General features: G+C 39.1%; 1 long non-coding RNA gene across 1 annotated transcript; it reads left to right on the top strand.

Annotated features, from left to right (window-relative positions):
• The first annotated feature begins 91 nt into the window (after positions 1-91).
• LOC117528072 lies at positions 92-16,373 on the top strand. Its single transcript, XR_004565666.1, has 3 exons — positions 92-104; positions 15,570-15,577; positions 16,160-16,373. It is a non-coding gene; the product is annotated as an uncharacterized LOC117528072 (long non-coding RNA).
• Positions 16,374-18,150: the final 1,777 nt, after the last annotated feature.

The raw sequence follows: 18,150 nt of genomic DNA, 5'->3' as shown, positions 1-18,150 counted from the left end.
TACTGTATTTCCTCTATTTCATATATATATATATATATATATATATATATATATATATATATATATATATATATATATATATATATATATATATATATGTGTGTGTGTGTGTGTGTGTGTGTATGTATGTATGTGTGTGTGTGCAGTACTTTACAAAAGTGCTTCAGATGATTGGTATTTCTGTAGAAATGTATTTTTGTTGATTAGTACGCCAGTAAACCATAATTAAAATCTGCAAATGTTAATTTCAAAAAGTTAAATGTTTCAAAGAAAGAAGGAAGCAGGACATTCAATAAAGTAACAGACCATTTCAGATATATATAAAAAAGAGAGCGATTCAATTCAATTTAAAGCAGTACAGCTATTTAAATTTAACAAAATCTACAACATTCAAGCATTATAATATAGGTTTAGGTATGTAACACGTTTCAAAATTACAGCTCATTTTAATGAAGAGGATATATTTATCTGGGTGGAATTCCATGGTTAATATTGTCTTTTCCTTCAAATGCCATGGATTTGATATTACCTTTGATCTGTCTCACTTGCATGCTAACATCCGTAAGATGTCTTGTAAATCACTTCAGAGGTGTGAGATACAAAAACAGTGTTTTTAGATTTAGAAGTGTTTATTTCTTGCTAAGTTGTACAAAACATTTCCATCCATCTATTTTTTATACCCCCTTACTCCCTATCCCAGCAGTCATAGGGTAGACTCTATCATAGGGCCACATATAGACAGACAAATACAATTCACACCCGCATACACACACCTACGGCCAATTTAAAGTTACCAATCCACTTAACCTGCATGTCTTTGGCTGGGGGAGGAAGCCGGAGCATCTTGGGGGGGGGGAACCCAGGCAAACACGGAGCAAACGTGCAAACTCCACACAGAAAGGCCCCAGGTGTGATGTGAACCCATGACTTTCTGTGCAAAATATTTGAGAAACATAGATTTCTATAGATATATATGCTGTTTCATAGCATTTTCGGCCATCTTGATTTATTCTGTTCGAGCGAGCAGCCAGCGGACGTCACGTTACCTCTTTACACAGATCGGCAATTGCTGCGTCTCTGGGAGAAGCCCCCATGTGATCTATGACGTTGCTACCAGATTGTCTCAAGGCACTTCGCAAGAAAGAAACTACAAAAAGATTGCATCCAGCCATTCTGGCAACCAAAACAAAGTAAAAAATAAACAAAAAGCAATACAAAAATACAAGAGAATTTGTTATAAGTAGCAGCAATTAAAGTAAAATTGATAAAACAAACAATAAAATACAATTTTGGTTCATTATAAAAGATGCCAGATAAGAAAAGACCCTGTAACCAACTGATCTCTTCTTCACCTTTCTTCAGAAGAGTTTGTTCTTTTTTTTTTTTACATCAGAACAAAATCAATGAATAATGAGCAGATCAATCTGATATTCTTATCAAGTCACAAGTTAGTTCAACCAATTATTTTGTTTGTTTATTGGGTAGCACTTCATTGTCAATTGCTTATGATTTTCTTTTTTTTTCCAGCATCTTTGATTAGTTCTTTTGTTTTTTTTATGTCTATCTTTTACATCTTTATTATTTCCATGCACATGCTCAATAGTTCATATGCCAAACTTGGACTTCATGGTTCTGCACAAACTTTCAGTTGACAAACGTCAAAAACGATCCATTCTGATACATAAAGTGAAGAAAAATAAATAATCCAGAATCCAATCAACTCTGTACTTTAATGGATTCTTTCACGTGACACAGTTTTATTAGTTTGTAAAGTTCCATGCAAATCAGTTGAAAACTATTTGAGAAAATGGATCAAAATGCCACCCCCATAATGTGGTATTTGTGCAGATCGCCTGAAAGCATCTTCAATAATCCTGCCTAAAGAAAAAACAAACAAACAAGTGCCTCTGATCACATAAAAACGCAATAAACAGTGTGGCGGACTCGTTTACATGCAGCCTTCTTTGTATTATGAGCCTTACACATTCTTGCATCAGGAAGCCCAAAGCGCTGTTTACACATTTTCATTAAAAATACAAGACATATTCGTGTACTGTCCGAGCGCCGACTCTGAGAAATGGCAAATATTGTGCTGACCCTTGTGCACAGAGAAAGAAGTATAATTAACCCCCCCCGCACACTCCACTGATTGGACTGAAGTAAGGCATTGCACTTGTCTGATGGAACCTTCTTCAAGAAAGGAACATCAGGAAACTACATGAAAGGATCATTTGAAGACCGTAAAGCATGCCTTGGCTACAACACGGATGGGCATCGGAAGGTCAAACAGTGCCCAGATTTAAACTCCAAACCATCACTTCATCAGATGCTATTTACTGGAGACAAGCCCACACAGTGCTGGAGCTCTGTAGTCTTGCCCACCTCTGGATGACAGTCAGATAGTAAAGCCGTTTCATGGGGGGATGGAGTGCATGTAACTTTAAGATGAGTTAGAAGTCTGAGCACTAAAAGTTCTGTACATGCAGTACCCAGTCTGCTGAACTACCCCACAGATAAGGAGTCAGTTTCTCACTTGCAGGTTTTTTTTTTCTTAAGGTATAAATAGAAAACTGGCTGCAAGCCATGGCACTCATACATTAAAGCACAGGGGCAGTGCAAAACGAAATGAATGTCAGTTATTCAGCAGCTTATTTGTAGAATGTTGTTCGTTTAAATTTTATATACCATACATGCCAGTGAGTAGGCCTAAATTTAGGGAGTACATCAAGAGTGGAATTTAACTAATTAATAGATGTGGCAGCTTTGACTAAGGGAGAAAAGTAAAACACAAGGAGGAGCAATTCACACGATGTAGCACACTGTAAAAACAATATGCATTCACATTAGGTCGACTGGCACGCACACACACAGAGTCAATACATATATTGTTATATGCATGCATGTTAATGGAAATTCACCTTTTAAAATGTCTAATCATCTATTACCACATTTTTCAGATCATAAGCAGCAGTTGCTGTTTTTTTTTTTTTAACTAGTCTTGGGGGTCCTGTCACTTATAATTTGGCAATACTTTATATATATATATATATATATATATATATATATATATATATATATATATATATATATATAATTCATTTTCTATACCCACTTCAATTAAGGGTTGCAGGGGGTGAGGTAGGCTGGAGCTTATTCCTGCAGTCATTTGGCGTGAGGCATGGTCCACCATGGACAGGATGCCAGTCTATCACAGGACCACATATAGACAGGCAAATGCATACAGATGATGGAATTAATCAAAGCGAGCTTATGACCCACACTTACTGGGAATTCCTTGTTCATGGAAAATAATTGGAATCCACAAATGCCCTCACATGTGACCCCATATGCATCCTTACAGTCAATTTAAAGTTTACTCATCATCACAATAATAATAAAAATAATAATTGCTGTTTATATAGAGCTTTTCCAGTAATGCAAAACTTGTCCCACATAAACACACAGCTCCATACCAGATCTGCGGTGGTAGGCACAGCTAACCAAAAAGTTAGCTTTGATAACCGTTAATCAGCTAACTGAAAATTTATCTTTATAATGCTAAACCGATAAACCACAAAAAAAAAAAAAATGATCGGAAGCTGCAGCTGGCAGTGTTTCATGCATTTTGACCCATCTATTGGATGGCAGTGGGAATGGCACCCGGTTATATCACATGGTTGTTGACCTGAATCACAACTTACCAAATAGACTTTTCGGTTTTGCAAATGCTTTTTTTTTTTTACAAATGAAAAAAATGACATTTTACAAAAGCACATTTATTTGTAGACACCAACACACACGTTACAGTAACTTGTGTTGGTTTTTACATGGAATGAATGAATCAACCAATCAGTGTGAGCGGAGGCTCAGTTTACTCATAATCTCTTTGGACATCTGTGTGTCTTAGTGTTCAAAACTTCAGAATTAGTGCATTATTTTAAAATTAAACGATACATGTTATATTTTCACTTTGTACAAATGACAGAGTTGACAATGTAGTTATTCCATCCGGATTAATTTGATTTATAAATCAAAACCATAAGTCAAACTTGTTTTCCTTTGACCACTGTATGCTGTAAAGGTAGAGTTGAGCTCAACTCCTCTCAGCTGCCTGACTGCTGCAAAATATGTAGCAAACCGGAACCAATAATTATAATTTTAGGGTTTACAAATATATTTCACTCTTACTAGAACTAGAACTAAATTTAGTGGATGCTAATTGGTCCACTGATGACTTTTGAAGTTAGCTGAAAAGCTAATCCACTAACAAAAAAGTTAGCTTCACTAATTAGCAGAACTGTGCCCACAATTGCAGATCTGCTGTGGCGACCCCAAGTGTAAAACGGGAGACTCCAAAAGACTGTACTTTTGTCCCAGGAATCAATGCACTAAAACAAAAGGAACTCCAGTTATGAAAGAAAGCAAAAAAAAAAAAAGCACAAAAATATCAAGAGCTGATTAAAAAAAATTAATCAGATGGACTCACATTTTTATTGTAGTGATTCCAACTCTGTGGGTGAGCAATCTGTGTTCATCTGCTCCACAAATCATCCAGTATGTTGTCAAGTACACTTTTTTTTGGTCCATCTTACTTAATTTTAGAAATTAAAAGTCCTTATGTTAAGTAATAGCACACTCTGTGGTGTGCACATGCGCTACACTGAGTTTCTGTCTGGTGTTAAATATGCCCCGGGGATAACCTGAGATAAAAGTGAGTTCCACATACGGAAAAAAGTGCAACTTGTACTTTGGTGCACCTTATGTATGTTTTTTTTTTCCTCTTCAAGACGCATTTTGCATATTTACATATTAGGAGATCAGGGTGAATTGGCAAATTTAGAGGCGATCCATTGAACCAACATAGAAAAATGTGGGGTACCTTTGAATCCCAATAAAATTTTCTGCTGTGTTAGTGTTGTGACAAAAATTTGTATGCATTAGCAACACAGGAAAAGCCATGTGCCAAATTTGAAGGAAACGTACCAAACAGGACTGCAGGAGGGCGCCCGAAACATGAACATCCACTAGAGAAATAGTCTGAACACCAACAACTTTTAGGGTTCTGACAGGATTGTAACAAATTAGAACGGCTGTATGTTCTGTGCCAGGCTACAGTGGACTATCCACCCATCCATCCATCCATCCATCCATCCATTTTCTTCCTCTTTATCTGGAGTCGGGTCGCGGGGGCAGCAGCTCAAGCAAAGCCGCCCAGACCTCCCGATCCACACACACCTCCCCCAGCTCCTCCGGGGGAACCCCAAGGCATTCCCAAGCCAACCAAGAGACGTAGTCCCTCCAGCGTGTCCTGGGTCTTCCGACTGAGATTAACTGCAGAAAACTACAGTGTTTCAAATATTTAAAGATAGATACCAAGCTCCACTGCTCTTCTAAAAAAGGATTTTGCCTTTAAGGCAGACGTTCCTATTAAAACAATCCTAGCAACCAAGCCGCCTCTGAGTCCTTCCCTATGATGGCTGATGGAGGCCACAATACCTCCAGATTAAGACAACAGAAGCAAATGCAGAAAACAGAAATATAAAATAAGCATCTGCATCAATTCTTGATGAGCAGTTGCATCAAAAATATCTTGCAAACTGACCAAATATTTGCAAACAGAGAGAGCACATAAAAACATCCTACATCACATGCACTAATTTCATTTGATGATGTGACTCCTGCAAATTCACACAACACATGCAAAAAATGCAAGATTGTTGCAAAGATCCACAACACAATGGAAGTGCCATAGACTGTACACACACTGTATAAACCTTCCATGATTTTATCCATAGGCTTACTGAAAAGCTGGTTTGTAGGTCAAATGGAGTGAATCTATATGGCACGTCTTAGTACCCAACTCCACATAAGTAGTGGCCAACCCATAAATGGATTAAGATGTAGAGCCTGAGCAGGATCGATAAGCCAGAACACACACACACACACACACACACATTTCTCAAAGTTACCCGGCTAACATGACAAATTTGGATGAATGATTAACATTTTTTAACAGACTGGGTGTCTTGGGTGCAGGTATTAAAAACCAAGTCTGGCATATTGTCTCTGTAACTGAGACACTGTCACTGTAGCTAATACATATAAGATATAGATACCCGCTAAATGGCGGGACCGGCGTTACCATACAGATTAAATACTACTAAACTGTCACTCACCAATAATACTAGAAAACAGAATTCTTAGATGATTTGTTAGTACGATTACCAGCACAGTATGTTATACATATTTAGCATCTGTTGTGTATATATATATATATATATATGTTGTTTTTAGTCCTGCTTGGTTGAATGTGATATGTTGTCCTTTTTTATGATATGTTGTCTTCATGGTATGCTGTCTTTCTTGATGATTTGGTGCTGAAGAGATGCTGCTAAAATGAAGTTTCATTGTGTCCACAAGTTCTATTCTATTATCTCAGGCATTTGTATTCAAACGCTCAAAAAGTACAAATAGTTGTGTCCACAAAATCTAGTGGCAATTGGTAGCGGGGCCCTTGAACTGACACACTGTCACTCAATGCAACCACACCCCCATATAATTAATAATTCTTTGGACTTAAAAATATCTCTAACAGATTAGTTTAAGTTTTATATATATATATATAAAACCCCTGTACAGTAGTCATGAATGAGAAAACTAGCTATTGAGACCAAAACCGTTTTTTGTTCCACACTGTAAACATCCCAGACAGCAAATAGATCCTGGCCGGATGTAGTCCAACATCTGGTACCAATCCTGAAAACAGATCCGGTCCAGACAGTTTTTGCACCCTGGCCCAGATCCGGCACGGCTCCACTTTACAGTTCTGGAACAGATCCGGACCAGATCTGAACTGGATCTGCAAAACACCAACCATTTACAGACCATATCTGGCACACATCTGGGACAGATGTGGTCCTCATCACAGCACTGTGGCAGGAACATGGGGCATAACGATAAGCAATTTTATCTGCACTCGGTAGAAACTATCCATTAGCAGTTGTAAACTCTGTACTCTGTAATCGTGATTGTTACTGAGGCTTTTTTAAATGCTTATTGCAAAGCAGTTTGTTTCTTTACAACAAGTTTTATAAGTCCAGGGACACTGATCTGTGTGTTATAGATACAAATCAGTTTCCTTGGATCCACGGAACTTACCCCTGTAAAACTTGTTCCTGCCACGGTGCTGTGATGCGGTCCACATCTGCCCCACATGGTCTGTAAACGGTTGGTCTTTTGTGGATCCTGTTCAGATGTGGTCCGGATCTGTTCCAGAACTGTGAAGCGGAGCCGTGCCGGATCTGGGCTAGGGTGCAAAAACTGTCTGGACCGGATCTGTTTTCAGGATTGGTACCAGATGTTGGACTACATCCGGCCCGGATCTATTTGCTGTCTGGGATGTTAATTTATGCTGTGAAGTTGTGAAATTTAACATGAGGGTCTATGGGGAGTAACTGGGTTTTGAAGCCAACTTCAAGAAACTGCAAACCCTGTCATGAAAGAATCAAAAATGTGAAGGGGAAATAAAATCATGACCGGTGACATAATGCAGTACACAGCATCACCACTAGATGATACTAAATACTACACACTGTAGCTTTAAGTGGAAAATAAATGCATGCAGTCACTTTTTGCTCACACATCGTGGGACATATTTAACGCTGTAGGGGAAAACTGCTTTTGGTGTATTTGTTTTATACACAATAAGAAAAATATTTAAAATCCTAAACCTAATAACCAAACATAATGTCACTCATTAGCTGTTTTGTTCAAAGCTTTGTGCTTCTCAGTTTGAGCTCGCCAAAACTGCTAATAATTCTGGATTAATCCCAGGCAGTTTTTGGGCTCCAGGTGAATACAGAATATGATGCCAGGTTGAATTAACCAGCTTCCATATCATATGCAATAATTGCACCGGGGGGTATGGTACATGTTGCACAAATTTGTCTCTCCTCTGAAAAGGCCTTCGTGACTTTCCTTTCTGATGGGTAATTTTAGGCTCCATAGTGAGTGAGTTCTGCACAGCACCGCCTCAGTTAGACGGCTCTCACATCCACTCAGTTGACCTTGATGGGCTGCCTGACTCATTGTGCCAGTGAACAGCCAACACAGTATACTTTGTGTTGCATGACAGTAAGATCAGATTTTTATTTATTTATTTTACATATGTTAAAAAAATAAAATAAAATAAAGAAGTTGTCTACAGAAAGGATCCAGGACACATAAAAAACAAATCTGTGCAAAGTGACACCATCATCTCATGATTTACACCGTCTGAGCTCTTGCTCGTCACATGCTGGTCTCTTAGCAACAACAATAGTGACAAAACATGATTGTAGTGCTGGATAATTAAAAAAAAAGAGGAAAGACAAAACTCATTACAAAAACTGCTGCAGTCATAGCTTGAACACATTATCCAGAAATAACCTCAGAATGACCTTTAAGTGACACTCAGATTAGAAGTACCAGGAAAAAAATCACATATGTAGATTTGACAACTTTTACTGTTTTGACACCAATTCTGAATTATATGAATGAAATAAAAATCTTTCTGCTTTATATAATAATTCTAAAATTTGTGCTCTTTAATCAGAAAGTGAAAATACAAGGGTCGACTGAAATTTTCTACCTTCTTGATTATTTCAACAATAATGCAAGATATCAAAGTGAAATAATACGAGAATAAGCCTTTATTTATTATCACTACACCAAACACTTTTTCGCCTGCAGTTTCAGTCTCTTTCGATGTAACATATGCACACAGTAGTGGGTAAAAAATGACGACATACATTGACATGTGTTTGAAACAATGTACTGTTTCTGAATTCTTCACTGCAGAGGGTTTGTACATTCAGAGATGGATGTGTGTTTTTTATGAAGATGCCTGTGTGGATGTCAGCACAGTCAGGAGGTGGGCAAGGAGTCTGAAGAGTGAAAATCCAGCCATGATGAGTCTGCATGACCAGGTCCACAGCGGGTGCCCCACAACAGCCACAGACGCACAGCATCAAGGGTGGATGCAATGCCATAGTCTAGTCCAGTTAGTGCTGCGTTTGATACTGTGGATCATCATATTTTACTCAGTAGGCTGGAGAATCACTTTGGGATTACTGGAACTGCTCTTGCATGGTTGATGTCATACCTGTCCAGTCGTTCTTACTGTGTATTGTGTAATGGCACCTCTTCTGATCGTAGGGACATGAAGTTTGGGGTTCTGCAGGGATCCGTTTTAGGCCCCCTGCTTTTTTCCCTTTATGTAGCACCCCTTGGGAATATACTGCGGCGCTTTGGGATTCCCTTTCATTGCTATGCTGATGACACTTTTTTTGTACATGCCAATAACTGCTGGTAATCTCATTCACATAAAATCTTTGGAAGATTGCCTTGTATCAGTAAGCAGTTGGATGTCTAGTAACTTCGTACTTTTAAATTCTGATAAGACTGAAGTTATGGTTCTTGGTCCAGCGAGGTATCGGCATCAATTTGATCAGCTAGCACTTAGGTTCATGTGTTATACATCATACGGATAAAGTGGGGAACCTTGGAGTAATTTTTGATCCTACATTGTCCTTTGATCTCCACATTAGAGACATTACGAGGACTGCTTTCTTCCATTTGTGAAATATAGCGAAGATTCGTCCCATCCTATCTATGGCTGATGCTGAGACTTTGATTCATCCATTTGTGTCTTCTAGATTGGACTATTGTAATGTTCTATTTTCTGACTTACCGCAGTCCAGGATTAGGGGTCTTCAATTGGTTCAAAATGCTGCTGCCAGACTTTTGACACAAAGCAGAAAGTTTGACCACATTACGCCCATTTTGGCATCCCTGCACTGGCTTCCAGTTGCTGCAAGATCAGATTTTAAAGTACTGTTATTAGTTTATAAAATTGTTCATGGACTTGCACCTCCATATCTGGCTTACCTGGTAAGCCCCTATGTACCAGCTCGGGCCCTGCGTTCTCAGGGTGCAGGACTTCTGTGTGTTCCCAGGGTGAATAAAAAGTCTGCCGGTCACAGACCTTTCTCCTACCGTGCTCCAGCTCTGTGGAACGATCTCCCGGCACACATTTGGCAGTCTGATAATGTGGAGACTTTTAAGTCACGTTTAAAGACTCATTTGTTTTCCCTGTTTTATCATTAGTTTTATGATGTGTTTTTATTCTTGTATTCTTTTATGGTCGTCTTTTTATTGTGTTTTAAATTTTTGATTCAGTTTTTTGTTGTTGTTTTATGTTGTGTGAAGCACCTTGAGACGATTTCATTGTGAATTGGCGCTATATAAATGAATAAATTTAATTTTGATTTCATAGTCCTCACAGAATTTACGGCAAGACTGTCAGCTCCGACTGAGTTTGCAAAAGCTCCATGCACATAAGAAACAGGTTTCTCCTGGAAAAAAAATACAATTCTTCAGCATGACAATGGATGGATGGACAGGATGTTACAGTCTTATTTTAAAATTGAGTAAGTTCACCCCCCCCCCCCCCCTTCAAAATTCTACTCCCAACACCCCATAATGACAACATAAAAAAGTTGTTTGGGAATTTTTGCAAAAGTACTGGGCTCATTGATATTTCACACATTTTTATTGGTTTATGACTTTTCAAATTCAAGAAGTAAATCAAGCTTCTCAAGATAAAATTTCTAAAATATTCTTCCTTAAATTCAAAGCAAATCTGCACAGCTCAATATAAATTAATTAAAAATATAAAAGCCAAGATGAAAGGCTGTATAAGTAATGGGCCCCTTTGGTATACAGTGCATCGGGAAAGTATTCACAGCACTTCACTTTGGCCACATTTTGTTATGTTACAGCCTTATTCCAAAATGGAGGAAATACATTTTTTTCTCTCAAAACTCTACTGAGAACACCCCATAATGACAACATGAAAAAAATTAGCATTTTTTTCAAACTGATTAAAAAAATAATATGAAGAAATCACGTGTGCATAAGTATTCACACCCTTTGTTCAGTACTTTGTTGATGCACCTTTGGCAGCAAATGCAGCCTCAAGTCTTCTTGAATATGATGCCACAAGCTTGGTGCACATATCTTTGTGCGGTTTTGTCCATTCCTCTTTGCAGCACCTCTTAAGCTCCATCAGGTTGGATGGGGGCATTCAATTCACAGTGTGAAAATCTCACCTTGTCCTTGTGATTCAGATTTGGACACCCATCTACAGTAGTGTTCAGAATAATAGTAGTGCTATGTGACTAAAAAGATAAATCCACAATAATAGTAGTGTGACATTCAATCAGTGAGTTTGTCAATTTTGTGGAACAAACAGGTGTGAATCAGGTGTCCCCTATTTAAGGATGAAGCCAGCACCTGTTGAACATGCTTTTCTCTTTGAAAGCCTGAGAAAAATGGGACGTTCAAGACATTGTTCAGAAGAACAGCGTAGTGTGATTAAAAAGTTGATTGGAGAGGGGAAAACCTATACGCAGGTGCAAAAAATCATAGGCTGTTCATCTACAATGATCTCCAATGCTTTAAAATGGACAAAAAAAAAAAAAAAAACAGAGACGCGTGGAAGAAAACAGAAAACAACCATCAAAATGGATAGAAGAATAACCAGAATGGCAAAGGCTCACCCATTGATCAGCTCCAGGATGATCAAAGACAGTCTGGAGTTACCTGTAATTGCTGTGACAGTTAGAAGACACCTGTGTGAAGCTAATTTATTTGCAAGAATCCCCTGCAAAGTCCCTCTGTTAAATAAAAGATGTGCAGAAGAGGTTACAATTTGCCAAAGAACACATCAACTGGCCTAAAGAGAAATGGAGGAATATTTTGTGGACTGATGAGAGTAAAATTGTTCTTTTTGGGTCCAAGGGTCACAGACAGTTTGTGAGACAACCCCCAAACTCTGAATTCAAGCCACCGTTCACAGTGAAGACAGTGAAGCATGGTGGGCAAGCATCATGATATGGGCATGTTATTCCTACTATGGTGTTGGGCCTATATATCACATACCAGGTATCATGGATCAGTTTGGATATGTCAAAATACTTGAAGCGGTCATGCTGCCTTATATGCTGAAGAGGACATGCCCTTGAAATGGGTGTTTCAACAAGACAATGACCCCAAGCACACTAGCAAATGAGCAAAATCTTGGTTCCAAACCAACAAAATTAATGCCTCACAGATGTGAAGACTGTGGTTATACAACTAAATACTAGTTTAGTGATTCACAGGATTGCCAAAAAAAGCAGTTTGAACATAATAGTTTTGAGTTTGTAGCGTCAATAGCAGATGCTACTATTATTGTGAACACCCCCTTTTCTACTTTTTTTTTTACTAATAGCCCAATTTCATAGCCTTAAGAGTGTGCATATCATGAATGCTTGGTCTTGTTGGATTTGTGAAACATCTACTGAATCTACTGGTACCTTGTTTCCCATGTAACAATAAGAAATATACTCAAAACCTGGATTAATCTTTTTAGTCACATAGCACTACTATTATTCTGAACACTACTGTATATCATCAAAAAATAAAAATAGAAAAACAAAAAAGGTCCATCTTTCCTTCCTGAGTCAGCAGTTGCATTTCTGGAAAACGTCTTATTACTCAGCATTTGTCAGCATTTTTCAGCGTGTGATGTACATTTTATGAAAAGCAGAAACATCCTGATGGCTGACAGACAGTGAAGAAACGAACACTGCTTCATCCGATAACGAAGCTTCTGAGCTTTCATTCGAAAGTGAAGGTTTGGATTTACAGAGGCTGTACAGAGAGACAGGAGGCGACACACTTCACCCCAAAACTCTTCATTTTTTCAGAGTCTGTCGGATTTTGGATTCTAACGTGAGTTGACGCTGCTGGACACTATTTTAGCCCTGCAGGGAGCGTCCACACGGAATGTCTCCATAATGCTGTTTTTTTTGGTGGAGCGGACTTTGGAAATCACAGGTGGATGACAGCTTGGGTGTTTTTTTTTTTTCCTTCTTCTCAGTGGAGCTGGTAGGGTTTATTTTATTTTACTTTGAGAGGCTGTCTTGACGTGAGACTGTTCTGTAACGGAGCAGCGCACACCGCACTCGTGCAGTGTGCACGCACACTAAGTTTTTGCACAGTGAAAAGCGATTGGTTTTACCGTGATTGCATCAAAGTTATCACTTAAAAAATGAGTCATCATAACACTTATGTAAACTTTGTAATTAATCTGTGGTTCCGTTTTTAACGTTAGCAGCATTCAAGTGCACGCTGAGATGTTTTCCTCTAAGAAGAGCTGTCGGGAACATTCGGAAATGTTCTGATTTCAGGGCGACTTCTTTTAAAACATAGAAGAATGGAAATAATGCATGCCGCTATCCAGCCCCAAAATCTCAAATTGTGTCTTGGAAGCTGAATAATTTCGAATTCCGTTCTGCCGTTTTCTTCATAAAAGCCTCCCTGTTCACTGTCACAGAGGCTGCAGCATCTTTCTCAGGCTCTGAGCAGATCAATCCCACAACAGACAGCGTTGATGGAGTCGGCTGTGCACCTGCACCCGTGACGCTCGGCGCCAGTGTGTCTCTTCCTCAGACAGAACGGCGATTGCTGTGACCCGCACTGGCTGTGGTCCAACAAGACGAAACAAAAAAATGCAAAGATTGTCCTCTGATCATCTGGCTTTGTGTAACACTTGCATTTTGTCATGGTTTGTGTCATCTGGATGTAAACAGGATAAAATAAAGAGTTGAAGTTGTTTATGTGAAATTTCCTGCAAAAGCTGGTTTGCGCGCTGATTCCCACCAAGTCTCCCGCTAAAACATCATGAGATGACACTACACTATCCCGGCGCTAGATTGCAGTATAATGGTGTGGCACCTTTGTTCCATTGTCTGGGGAGAACCCTGAATTTATTCTTTAATTTCCAGATATTTGTAGGCCGGTCCAAGTCAGCCAAAGGGCCGGATACGGCCTACGGGCCATAGAATGCCCGGGTGTGCCACAGCATGATGCTGCCACCACCATGCTTCACTGTAGGGATGGTCCCTGGTTTCCTCCAAACCAGGAAGCTCTGCATTCACACCAAAGAGTTCAATCTTTGTCTCATCAGACCAGAGAATTTTGTTTCTCATGGTCTGAGAGTCCTTCAGCTGCCTTTTGCCAAACTCCAGGTGGGCTACTATGTGTCTTTTACTAAGGAGTGGCTTCCTTCTGGAAGGTTCTCCTCTCTCCAGAGGAATGCTGGGGCTCTGACAGAGTGACCGTCAGGTTCTTGGTCACGTCCCTGACTTAACGCCTTTTCCCTTGATTTCATAGCTTTATATTTTGAATAAATTTGCAAAAATCAAAGAAAACAACTTTTTTTATATTGTCATTGTGCGTAATCTGTGTATAATTTTGAGGGGGAAAAATGAATTTCATCCATTTCTGAATTAGGCTGTAACATAAAAATGTGGAAAAAGTGAAGCACTGCAAATGCTTTCTGGTTGCATATAACTCTTGGTTTTTGTTTTTTGTTGTTTTTATAGTTTTCTTTCATTTTGATCACGTAGAGATTTGTCTGTATTGTCAGATTAAATTATATCAATTTTTCCCGAGGCCATTAAAATATGGCCATTGGGTATTGCAAAAATAAAAGTACTAGTTTTTAAAATACTGGTACTTTATTTTGCAATTTCAGTGTGAAGAAGCATTACTTTTTCCTTATATTAGATAACATGTATGAGAATAAATAAAATGTTTAAAATACACAAGGGATGGAATAAATTAAGTCAAGTCCAAGATAAGAAACTATGTTTAATATATTGTACTTTTTGCATTTTTGTTTCAATGGTTGCCCCCCTTTCTGTTTAAAAAAATAGGTTAAGGAGATTCATCCAGCTGGAATATTTTAATTTGTTCGTGCTCATGTTTGATTAATGCCCTTTTTTTCCCCAGCCAGAACTCATGTTTATTCAGCACCATTATTTCGTAACACCTTGCCCTATTTGCAAATGGATTGCAAATGGCTTCTATTTACACAGTGATGCAGCTTGTTGTGTAGCAGCAATTAGTAAAGTGTCTCTTTTACCACAAACCTAAACTGGTTGGTTCCATTAGCAAAATGGTTTAGTATCTTTATGTCATGGTGGTGATAAATTAATTAGAGCTTTTACTTGCAAGCTTTAAAAAAATATCACTTTTATGTTTGGTTTTATTGCAGTGGGTAAAGAAAATGGATGGATGGATGTTGAGGAAAACAAATTCATATATATATATATATATATATATATATATATATATATATATATATATATATATATATATCAGATTTTCTGTACACCAAAATTTTATGGGTTACTTGTTCTTTGCCCACCTTAAAAAAAACTTTCCTGAAAATATTTCCATATAGTGCAGCAGATAAATATTTATATCATACAAATATTTAATATACTAAAATTTTGTATTCTATAATACGAGCACCAAATTTGGCACAATGGTACTTCTTGGCCTACATTGTGCAAAAAAGCTGTTAGCCAGTACAGTTTTCAAGATGGTACCCTTTTTTAAGCTGGTAAGTAGAAATATGCATTTTATATACTAATAAAAAAAATGGGTTATTTTAGTGTACCTGTTAGATATATCAGAACCAGTGGTACAAAAAGACTGGACACAAATGCTAAGCTCAGACACTAGAAGGATTCAGTCAAAAGGTTTTACTAGGTTGACAAGCAGGGTTCGGTACATAAACAGCCAGTCCAAAATCAGCAGCAGAATCATAAGACTAAGGTGTGGTCCAAAAAACAAGTAGGTGATCGTCAAAACACAGCAAGGAACCCAAAAAAAAAAAAAAAACACAGGCCAAGAAATACACAATGAACAGGGCTGGAGGCAAAAGCGTAAAGAGTAACAACCTAGTGGGGAAGTGAGAGAAATGAGAGGCTTAAATAGAGGGTGTGATGAGCAAGTAATAGGAAACAGGTGTGCAGGAAAGCTCCAGAACAGGGCGTGGAAAACAGAAAGAGAACCGCCCACCACCAAGCACCCAAGTGACAGACAAGACAAAGCAGTAATACAAAACCCAAGCACAAAGTAAACACATGACAAAAACCACAATCCTAACAACATATTATGCATTGGACTAGGAGGGGTTTAAAATTAACTTAAGGCAGTATTTTCATGCTTTCTAGAAGGATTCTATATGTTTTAAAAAAGTGTGCGTGCATGTATGCTGTAGAACATGTATGCTGCACAACGTGCGATAGTGTTTGGGGTGTAAGGGTTTAGTAGTAGAGGTAGTACTTCTGCTTTTAAAGTCAGCCATGTCTGTTGGATGAACACTAGTCGTCACTGTTTGCTGAACTCTTACCTATGGGTCCAAGTAGTTGCTTGTGCACTGCAATGGCCACAACCCAGTAAATCTCATTGGCTTGTGGGCTAAACTAGGTAAGGGTAGCCAGGGGCGTCAGACTGGGGGGTAAAGGGTACTATGTACCCAGGGCCCAGAGCTTGGGGGGCCCACAAAAAACTGGCATTAAATACATTTTTGTGTTGCATGTTATTAATGTCCATACAATTCATGTTGTAAAGTAATATAATTAGAATGAATGTATAAATGTTGCAAAACATAATTCTGCTCTAACAATAATATTGAAAGATCTCTGATCTCTGCACAGTTGTACAATGGTTTAGTCCAGGCGCACAGGCGACACTCCCCCCCCTCACACACACACACACATGCACTCACACACATGCACACACATCCCAAACGGGATCTGACAGAAAGAGGAGGTGTTTAGTAGTGCTGAAACAACTAATCGATTATTAAAATAGTTGTCAACTAATTTAGTCATCAATTAGTTGTTAAATAACTTTGTTTCACTGCATATGTTTCGTTTCTTCCATATAAATCCATGTTGTTGCTTGCCTCTACTGGTGGTTGGCTCTCACTGCGGTATTGTATCACTTCCTGTTCCGGAGCACAGCGGTGTTTTTCTGTATCTGTTAGCTGTTTAATCTGCGCAGTTAGATTGATCTAGTTATCTAGATTACGATTTGTTTCCCAGTGTAATCTTTACGTGCCTTAACTAAAGCACTCATTCTGCTGAATCACCTCTAAATTATTTACACATTATTCACTTTGCGTGTTTTTAGGAATCCGCTAGCTTAGCGTAGCTACTAGCTCTTAGCCGATTTAGCATGGCGGCTTCTCCTGTCTCTCCCGCACTTTTCTGCTCTGGGTGTGAAATGTTTAGTTATTCCTCGGCCTCCTTTAGCAGTAATGGTACTTGTAATAAGTGTAGCTTATTCGTAGCTTTGGAGGCCAGGCTGGGCGAATTGGAGACTCGGCTCCGCACCGTGGAAAATTCTACAGCTAGCCAGGCCCCTGTAGTCGGTGCGGACCAAGGTAGCTTAGCCGCCGTTAGTTCCCCTCTGGCAGATCCCGAGCAGCCGGGAAAGCAGGCTGACTGGGTGACTGTGAGGAGGAAGCGTAGCCCTAAACAGAAGCCCCGTGTACACCGCCAACCCGTTCACATTTCTAACCGTTTTTCCCCACTCGACGACACACCCGCCGAGGATCAAACTCTGGTTATTGGCGACTCTGTTTTGAGAAATGTGAAGTTAGCGACACCAGCAACCATAGTCAATTGTGGGGGCCAGAGCAGGCGACATTGAAGGAAATTTGAAACTGCTGGTTAAGGCTAAGCGTAAATTTGGTAAGATTGTAATTCACGTCGGCAGTAATGACACCCGGTTACGCCAATCGGAGGTCACTAAAATTAACATTAAATCGGTGTGTAACTTTGCAAAAACAATGTCGGACTCTGTAGTTTTCTCTGGGCCCCTCCCCAATCAGACCGGGAGTGACATGTTTAGCCGCATGTTCTCCTTGAATTGCTGGCTGTCTGAGTGGTGTCCAAAAAATGAGGTGGGCTTCATAGATAATTGGCAAAGCTTCTGGGGAAAACCTGGTCTTGTTAGGAGAGACGGCATCCATCCCACTTTGGATGGAGCAGCTCTCATTTCTAGAAATCTGGCTAATTTTCTTAAATCCTCCAAACCGTGACTATCCAGGGTTGGGACCAGGAAGCAGAGTTGTAGTCTTACACACCTCTCTGCAGCTTCTCTCCCCCTGCCATCCCCTCATTACCCCATCCCCGTAGAGACGGTGCCTGCTCCCAGACTACCAATAACCAGCAAAAATCTATTTAAGCATAAAAATTCAAA

The sequence above is a fragment of the Thalassophryne amazonica genome, chromosome 16 (genome assembly GCF_902500255.1).
Source record: "Thalassophryne amazonica chromosome 16, fThaAma1.1, whole genome shotgun sequence".
Taxonomy (NCBI): domain Eukaryota; kingdom Metazoa; phylum Chordata; class Actinopteri; order Batrachoidiformes; family Batrachoididae; genus Thalassophryne; species Thalassophryne amazonica.
This window is presented reverse-complemented; position numbering and strand designations above follow the sequence as displayed.